Source organism: Anopheles aquasalis, chromosome 3 (assembly GCF_943734665.1).
Source record: "Anopheles aquasalis chromosome 3, idAnoAquaMG_Q_19, whole genome shotgun sequence".
NCBI lineage: Eukaryota > Metazoa > Arthropoda > Insecta > Diptera > Culicidae > Anopheles > Anopheles aquasalis.
This window is the reverse complement of record NC_064878.1, coordinates 32,726,596-32,736,595: the sequence shown is the minus strand read 5'-3', so window position 1 is coordinate 32,736,595 and position 10,000 is coordinate 32,726,596. Positions and strand designations below refer to the sequence as shown.

The 10,000-nt window shown below is 44.5% G+C and overlaps 1 protein-coding gene across 2 annotated transcripts in view; it reads right to left on the bottom strand.

The window, feature by feature from the left end:
- Positions 1 to 10,000, bottom strand: part of LOC126577872 (LIM/homeobox protein Lhx1-like) — an 86,476-nt gene that overhangs the window by 25,425 nt on the left and 51,051 nt on the right. The window lies entirely within an intron of this gene.

Genomic DNA, 10,000 nt, shown 5'->3' with positions numbered 1-10,000 from the left:
TGTCCAGTTTGATTCAGTGTAAAGCAACAATCCCAAAGAAATGGGATGAAATGCCTATGCAAGTCATCTGTGCCACATGCATTGAAATTGGGAAGGGATTGGAACTCGTAAAAAAATTGGGAGCGAAGATACTCCGAGACATATTTTTACAAAAAAAACGAATTAAAAAAACGAATTTACTTAAAAAAAGAATTGTTCACCCTGTAAGAAAATATAAATGATTGAAGTTGTATACAGTTGTATACGTGGACACTGTGTAAATGAACATTGAACAAAGAGCCAATATAAAATTTTGTATTAAAATCGATGAAACGTATACTCCTTCCAAAAACGATTTTGAAGATATCAACGACGACCTTCATGTCGCCCCAGCCAAGGGGAATCATCGAAAAAGTGGGGAATTTTCTTAAAATTGACCAACCCGGTCGAACAATGTTTTGCCGTATATGATTTTGGTGTTTCGAGGGATTTAATATTGTGAAGAAGGGAGTTGGCGCTTGTTGAACGATGTTGCTGATGAAAGAAAAACGTTATGCTGACATTTGGGCCTTTCAGAGCGATTGTACCGACCACTCATACTCACTTTATGCGCATTAGTTTTGACCAATGTCATGAAATGTTGACTGAAAATATTTAAAGAATGTAGCTCTCAAACAAAAATATCCGCATTAATCTGGGGCCACCAGAAATTACTTTGAGACAGACTATTTCTCAGAGAATGCTGGAAACATCAAATTATTCTTTACGCCTCTTGAAGCACTTTCATCATCGAACGTAGCTCCAAATTGACATTACAAAGGGGTGAGCTCATTGTTGACTCGACGATATTTTGACCATTTTTTCAATATTAGGTTCTATAAAATTAAATTTAAACTGGAAAATGTCACCTCTTCTTGAACGATTGTGCAACTGTGTTCACAGGTGTTACGCCTTTCCTCTTGTTCTCATCAGCACTGCCAGCCCCATACTAACGAGGATATCACTGAAGCTATCGGTTTGTTGGTGACTTGGAAGACGTTCCAACAGTCTCCCGTCGATCTAAAATCCACGTCTGAGGCCCCATGTGGTACCGATACCGAGAGGCAATTACCAGCATAATCCTCGAACGGAACAGCCAGCCCGGCGACTGGAGCGGGGGCCTAGCGAGGCGCGTGTCCTCGCCCATCGTTAGTGTACACGACATTTGATTTATGCGCTTACCGGTGCATAAGACCGAAGTGAGCGTTAAGTGTGTACTTTATTACGCGTGTTAGTATTTATTACGTACGGAATTAATTAGCTGCGGGAGTTGCTTGCCATGCTGGCCGAAGGGCAAGCCACCACGGGGGGCACGAGCGTCGCGTGTGTGCCCGCTGTTGTGTAAATATGTTGCCAGCACTGTTTGCCGATGGCAGGGAATTCAAATTTGTGTCTGTGCTTGTTGTTGTTGTTGTTGTTGTGGGGGAGTGGGGATGTTGGGCGTAGTGCTAGTATGTTGAGCAGCAGCAGTACTGTAAAGTTTTGTTGCTCGGTTCGGTTTGTGTTTCTTCCAATACGCCGTTGCGCACGTAACGTAAACTGAGCCGGCTAGGGGACGGTGAGGGACCGGGCACCTGGATCCAGGAATCGACCAGGCAAATCTCCCAACCCAGGGGGGTTGGGAGGGGGTGTTGGTTGTTACGCTTCTATAAATTTTAATTAGTCGCAACGTTAGCAATTATTAGAGGCTGGCTCTTGGTTTTGGTGGGGATTATTGTCGCTGATGCTGTCGGTCGGTCGGTCGGTCGGTCGGTCGGTCGGTCGGTATTCGGCTTCGGTTTGTTAAGGCTCTGAGGCCGTCGAGTTCTTCCCAGCACTAGCCCGTTGCCCATGGAGTTTCTTAATTGGCTGCGAAATGCTTGCAAAAGTGCCGTTGAAGCGCTTTCTACTATGCAGCTGCGCTACCTACCATCTAGTGGTTTCTAGGTTTCGCCGGATGAAGGTTACTTTACGAGATGGCCGCACCATCAGGGACAGCCGGAGGGGGGGGGAAGCGAGATGTAAAAAAAAACCGCTCGGTTTCTAACTGTGGCTTTCGAAACGGTGGTAAATGCTTTTAATTTGATCAGCACCTGCTTTTTCATTGGACGATTCTAAGTGATTATAGAGATTATATGGGGAAAACAATTTGAAATTCATTTCATTGGCGACTTGCGCGACGAATCTTGGCCGTTTTTTTTTGTTGTTCAACAAATGGTTAGCAAGTCGAAAATCCTCAAGTTCGGTATGTCAATATCACTAGCAGCACGACAACAACAACGAAATAATGGTAAAAGTGGAAGACGGATAAATCGAAGCGATGTCAACCATGAGGTGCCAATCAAACGACAACAATAATGCTGATCATGATGACAGCAATTGCTGCTTGGCACATACCGCTGGCTAATGGTACCGTACCCACCCCCATTTCCCTCCCTCCCCCCCTCCCCCTTTCGGTGGTAACGAGCACTGCAACTTAGTGGAAAAAGGAATATATCCGAGGTTTCAGTTAGCGCAGAAAGGAAGTGCTGTTGACGAGATGGAATGGACGAGTGGCAGAGTACGGGCGTCGTGGAAATGGCAAAAAGTGCAACACCAGCAGTCGCTGGGAGTAGTGAGCGTATGCCAGGGCCATGGCCATGGCCGTTGCATGGCTGCATATTGTGCCACGTTCGCCAAACGTTCGCCGTAGCAATTTGCAGAGCAAACGTTGCACTGTACGCTCAATTTCACCAAAAATATAGGAACGCGCAACATAGATCGTTTGTGTATTCTCTTCCTTCCGCCTGCTTCGATCTTCTGCCCAACATACCCATGGACGGTGACGCACGCTTCCGTTTCGGCGGCGAGTCCTGCCTTTTGCCCCGGCCACGCGGCCTGTACGCCGGAGACACTGTGGCCATAAGTGGCGCTCTAGCTGAGAGTGGTCACATATGTGTGTATGCATTCGGGGTAAGTGTGTTTGTGGATGTGTGATAAAAGTCGTTGATCAGGAGGTTGTCAGCAGTGGACGGCACGGCAAGCGTCTACGAGGCAAGGATGTGGAATATTTACTTTCTCTGCTCTCCTAGGAGTTTTACTTGGCACTACGTTGACAATATCAATTGAAAAGTCTCGGTAAAAAGTGGGGAACAAATTCGCGTGTGCTTCTAGATCCTGATGCAGTTTGGTAAGTCAATACCTCCGATAGTCTTATAATTGCAAGAAGTATCTAGCAAACAAGAGCACAATTCGTGTGCCATCCACGCATTGTGCTGTTCTATTTTCCATTCTTTCACTATGTTTAAAATAAAACCCTTTAATTTAAGGCTAATTGTGTCAATTAGTTACTGTGCCTGCCATGCGTTTGTTACGTAGTTTGACCTTCAAAAGAACTTATCAATCTTCAGTGAAGAACATTTTCCAGCGTACCCAAGACGTTGATCCGCTGACGCTGTTTTTTATACAACGGCTTTGGGTTTGGGCGAAAGCACGGCGGCAACGGTGGCCAAAGGTCACAAAGGAACGTTCTACCCCGGATGGTGAGATCCCGTTGAAATCGGTGCGAATCGTCGCATTGAAAATCTCAGTGAATCACCGTAAATGGAAAGTTGGCTGCACTCGTGCTTTGACGTGTCTGTAAAATTTTTGGAGAACGTGTTGCCGGAGAAAGGCGCAGAAAGAGGTTGGTAAGAAGTTAAAAAAACCCCTGAAAGGAGGCCTAAAAAAACAAGTTGTTTTAACTATTCAATCGATTGATATTATTGATTACCATATTAGCCAATGAGTTCATTTGTTAAATCTACACTTGCTATTTTTGCTGTACGTAACGTACTTTTCGTATTTTGAGTAACTCTTTGAAACCTACATAATTCAGCTTACAATGACTTATAATAATGACTCCTAATTTCGAACAACGAAAACGCAATCAAATATTTTTTTATTATTCAAATGTTAAATCATCATTCGTTTACACCTCTTCAACAATGAAAGTCGCGCTGTTTTTCGAAGTGTGAAACGATTGCATGACCACATCAAGCAACAGTTTATGGATATTCATGGCATGCTAGCGTGTAGAGTTGGTAAGCAACTGCAGCAAGGATCCTTGATTAACCAACCTGCACTAGAATCGTTTTCGAAGCGCAAATACGTGTGCCAGGCGAGCAGTGGATAAAGTGGTTCTATAACAACTAGCCAATCGTCAAGCCATCCAGTCGTTAAAACTGGAGCACTTAACTTACAACATTGTTATGGTATTTTCATTCGGAAGGACCTAATGGTCGGTTAGTTATTTTGTTCCATCGAAACTTACATCACCCTGGAGGGTAAGTATATTGGCAGCGTTCTTGGGCAAGAAAGTAGAAGGGGAAAGTATTCAAAATGGAAAGAACAGTGGATTCGTAATGTTCTTATGTTGAAAAATATTACGTTAACTAACTTACTTGGCAGTACGTATACATTAGATTACTTTCCGAATACAGTGTGTGAATGATAATAGTATTTCATCTTTAACAGGTTCAGGCTTCAGATAGGAATCCTTTGCTACGTTCTTGTGAAGGGTTTCAGCCTCTACCACGCACAACGAACCATTTCCATCGCAGTTGATAAGCCTACCGACGCGCTTCAATGTGCATTAGTGAATTCATAACCTTTGGTGTTAGTGCGTTTGTCTCAGGAAACTTCCCTTTCGTGGCTTCCGTAGCTTTCCCATATCTTTACTGAGTGGAAATAGAATCCATCTACAAAATTACAGACCCCTAGCCGTGCGGTGCTGTGGGGCTTTTGCTCCTCTTTGCTTGATTGGTTGAGTCCATTATCTCACCGATGAGTTGGTCTTTCTTTTTCGCCGCACGCCACTACTACGCCACGATGCTAGTGGCACGGAGGCCGTAATTCTCTCACTTTAGCACGTTCAACAGTTCACTCCCTCTTGGTCTCTTATTGGATATCTTGTTACACGGGATGCCTGAGCACAAGAGCCAAATAAATAATCCTCAAATGAACGTCACCAAACGGGATCCACTATACCAACATTCCTCCTTGTACGACTTGTGGTCACCATGTCGTGGTTAATAGTGGATTTGCACATGACTTTAGTTCATTGTCGACTTTTTTCTTTTATTTCGTTTGTCTGTTCTATGTTTTAATTGTGATACAATTTCTCAGGCAATTTTTAATGTAAAATACTTGGCGGACCACACTTGTCCATGATTTACCATCAAATATTCGCATCGAAAAATGCATAGACGCTACAGCTCCGATCCGTCAGGTCTCGTTCATACCGGGACCGGTTCAGACGAAAAATGTAGATAAGCGCACACCCTGGAAGCGCATGGAAAATTTGTCTTGTTTAATTATCCGTTGTTTTAATTAAAATTGTTTACTTCTGCCATGGAAGCGTTCGCCGGGAATCGGGTTGGGTTGGCCAAGTCGTCCCTTTGGCGCTATATGCATGTCTGCGTCACGTGCATAGCCGTTTCTAATGAGAGATGCGAACGCTTCGGTGACGTTGGATGGTGCCTCGCAGCGACCCCGAGCTGGTGGCCGGTGGGCGCAGGGAAGAATCGAGCCTGGCTTTCCGTGTCCCATCGGTGTCTCTTTGCATAGACACGGTGGCATCGAGCGGGAGCTTCTCTGCTTCTCCGACATCGCCATCAACACCGTTGTCATCTTCATCGTCAACTTTAGCAACCCCCTTACTCTTAGTATAGGATTCAGCGTAGATCGCTGGATCCGGGCAGGAGGAACAGTATGGATGGGATGGTTGTGTAGCTATCTCCTACCAAGACAATGTTCCTGGATGCCATCTTTAGGTTTATTAAGTCGTCTTCATTTCATAGAAATGGTGTGGCTAGAAAGAGCAATGAAGGCGTGTCTTGAGCGAGAGAGAGAGATTGAACCACACAATTACTCATTGCCGGAACGGACCGTGATGCTGTATGATGCATTCGGGATCTCCAAACGCAATACGAACAATTACATTTTCTATTGATCTACGTTTAGATCATAAAAATGATTCCTCGCAATTAAGCAGTCTCCTTGGCATTGATAAAATGAAGGTTTCTTAAATGTTGAGCTGAAATTGTGAAAACCAGTCACTTCATCCAAGCAACATCTCCCAAAAGAACATTTCTGATCGCGTGTTTCCTTCGGTGAGCCACCGGTTCAGCAGAATGCAATAGTCAGTGCAACGGTTCGCCATATGCCGCATGAACCCTGGACACGTTCTTATCCGGCTGCTTCGTTAAAGGATAGCTCAGAGCTATTCTTTCGTTCTAGCACGTGTGTACCGTACGTTACGCCCTCTCGACGCAAGAGCCGTAAGCATCGTTCGTTAGGACTTTGCAGGACGACGACGACGACGGGTGGTGGGTAAAGGAGCGTTGTACAGCCCGCAGGGCCCTTTCACTCTAATGAGTTTGACCCTTTGGGAGCGGCCTGAAAGTTAACCACCTCAGTTCAACGGGCTCGTGATGGGTTCGGCATAGTGTGAGTACTGCAATCTCTTGCGGTGTGCTTAACATTCGTACATCTGCATCATATGTTATCAAAATCAGTACGAAAAGTCTTATGAACGTTGTGGGAAAGGCGGCATCCAATCATGAATTGATACAAAGGATTTCCTTTAAAGAAGCAACGCAAGGAAAACGCAACGCAATGTGCCTCGTTTCGAGTGGCGAAAATTAATTAACGTTCAACGCCAGAGAGATGAATGGACGCTGGCAAAGTTTGCGTATCCACGGGGAAATGATCCAGTAAATCCGAAGCAAGGTTACAGTAACGCACCGCGGTCCCTCGGGCATCCCGGGAGACCGTTGGTGGCGCGATTTGCTCACCGAAATACTGGCCGCTACCCATAATCGATCGAAGTAATTAATGGAAAATGATAATCCCGCTAATTAAAGATAATCCTTTCATTTTTCCCTTGAGATACATTTCTCATTAGCACCGGAGTACGCTAATTTAGTTGCCTAGGTGGCCATTTGGTAACCATTTGGTGTTGGATGAGTGAGTGTGCCGGAGGATTCCCCTGTCCAGTGTTTCAGGGTTCCGCTAGTCTCTAGGTGCGACTGCCAGGGGATGGGGAGATGTGTTATCCACCCGGCGGTGGCAGGCCAAGGGTAACGAAGCGTTTTAGCGTAATGGTTCGGTCGAAGTCTTCTCTAGAGATGGTGCTGATGCTGGTATGGCATATGAATCAACTAATCAATCAATGTCAGCGTGTATGATGATTACTTGAGCTAACTTTTGTTGTGATTAAAACACATAACAATGCTACTTTTTGCTCATAAATTCACCATAAACATTGTTTATGTTCTTTTAAAAAATATAAATGCATTATTTCCCATAATGAAGAAGCATTTAAACTATTACTGTAACATTTTAGCTGTTCTTACTACCGCTTTGGTGGTACGGTCGAACAGTTTCAGGAACAAGATAGAGTATCATTATATAATACCGCAATAAACTTTTTGCTGCAATGTAACATGAAAGGTGTTTGTTTTCGTTCATGGGCACAATAAACATGTCAAAGACACCAAAGCTTATGGCGCTGGATAACATTTAGAGCTATCCTATATTTTTTATAACTTCTATAAACAAAACAACAAACAACATGTATAAAAATGCAACGGAACAATAATCCAAATTGCGTCGTAAAATCAATAAAAACCAAGAGCGATTACGAACCGAGAGACGATCTTATGCTTTATAATGGTTATATACAAACGTGTAAATGCCCATCAGCAGACTCTAGGGGCTTGCCAAGGACCTCCACGAACGGTCAAGCGGACATCGCGTGACACTCCTCATTATGTGCTCCTTTTTTTCGCATTGTTAATTTCTCTGTCGTTTTACCGGCGCTCGTCTCTGCAAACTTTGTTACACGCTGCATAATTATAACATGTCTTCCGGCTATTTGAATGAATCTTGACAAAGTGCACCACACAGAGTGCTGGGGAGCGCGGGGGGGGGGGGAGGGTTGAGTGGAGCAGATGGTTTTTCGCTCTCTAACGTATACACTCGGCCCACCTCGGCCACCACCAAGGCCCAAGGTCCCGGTTGACGGATTTTTTTTCTCTTCTGTGCAGTATCGTGGCAATTTCTTTATTCCATCCTGTTTGTTCCCCCGTGTTGACTTTTCATACGCGAGATTGAGTACTGGAGTAAGTGGAAGAGAGACCCACATACCGCGCGGAGCAGTTCTCTATCAGTGCTTAGCAATTGACACTAGGCCCCCGCCCCCCTTTTCGAGCACGATACGATCGGTGAAGTGTAGCCTGGACTGAATAATGTAACCCCGAAGTCCCGAGTAGCCGCACAGTTACGAGGTCTTTAGATTTTCACATGCCTCAAGACAGTTTCTAATTAGCATGTTAGGTGACGGGAGTTTAATAATGTTTTGCCTGTTAGGGTAACAAGGCGAACTCATTTGTTTCTGTTGCTACTTTCCGTTAGCTTTGAAAATAATTCTTAATAATAAGTGCCCCAGTGTTGTAGAAGTGCCTTTTCCCTAAGCCAAGGCTTGCTGGCGTAGCGCGCTAGTGACAAAATCCATTTGCAGCGATTTCTTAATAAACAACTAATCACAGTTTACCGTCAAAAGTTTCCCTTTTCCCATCCATTTCCCCCAGTCAGTCAAGCGGAAGGGACAGAATGATTTATGTCGCTGAAATTGGAAAGGAAAACTCTTCCCAAATTCACGAAGAAGGAGGTACCTTGGAGCTTGGTGGCCATCGTCGAGCTCGCTCGATTCGTTCAATGAAGTGGCGTCATTCTATGGTGGCGCAAAATTGATTGAACCTCGCCCGTATCGTCCTCCCCGATCCCTTCTTCGGTTCGTGTCTTAGAATGTTTCCCTTTATTTTTTGCTTCAAACTCTTTCCTGGCGTTGATTGCAGCGTGTGTATGGGTGTGTCCGTGTTTAGGTGGACGCAGCACACGCTAATCGAACGTTGCTACGTAGCAACGGCAGTCGTCATCAGAGTCGCGTTCCTTCGCGTCCTCGTATCCCTACCAATTTCTGCTTCCGAATCGAACGAAGGAAAATCGACTCATTTCAATTAACGCGCCATCCGTCCCCGCGTCTCAACCCGCACTCACTGGATGGAATGCCGCAATTTTGGTGGCCAAAGGACGTTGAGCCAAAGGGGCACCGATGGTTCCATCGAGACCTTCGAATCTTGACCCTCTGCTACACCACCCTCCACCCGTGGACGTCGTGTGAATCGGAATTCCGTCGAAGATAGATTCGGACCCACAAGTGGGATGACGTTTTTCATTTTACGGTTTTGCTTCTTTCTTTCTCCGGTTTTGCTTTTCTTCCACCGCGTTCGTCGTCCAGATCGAATTGTTTCTGCTTTCCACGTGACAGTTTCTTTTTGAAAGCTGTTTTGGGTCGCCCGACGGTGTTGTCCGGTAACCGGTACCGTTCACCGCTAATTCATTTGCCGACTGACAAGAAGCAATAAATTACGGTGATCAAATTGGATTAGCAAACGGTGTCCATTGGGATGTGGATGTGCGTGCGGCGTAAGCACGCACGTTTACAGTTGGTAGCGTTTTATTTGTACGTAAAGTTAATGTGAATTGGGGGTTTAATGAACAATACATTCGTTTGGTTTTTGTTTTGTTCTTGTGCCAGATCGGCAACCCTTGTATCGCAAAAGATAAGCTGGTGTGCTGTACACTGTTTCCACAACATTTTTCTTCATTTGTGTAATTCCAGAATGGAAGATAAATTTTTCAAAGAATAGTTTACACCATAATTTTACAAAATATAATTCTAAGACATTTTTAGCTTTCATTCATTACTCTAGCAGATTGCAATTTCTAATCATATTTATAGTTGATGCCATTTCATAAAGAGCACAAAGGGTTAGACTTGATTACATTTGATAACTATATAATAGCGTTGTGCATCCCAGAATATTGCGAACCGCCATTAGGGGGGGACTTCGGTATTTTCAGGCCAAAAAAAGGCCCGTTTTTAACGATTTTTTGTGACGTAATCATTCTACTTTTT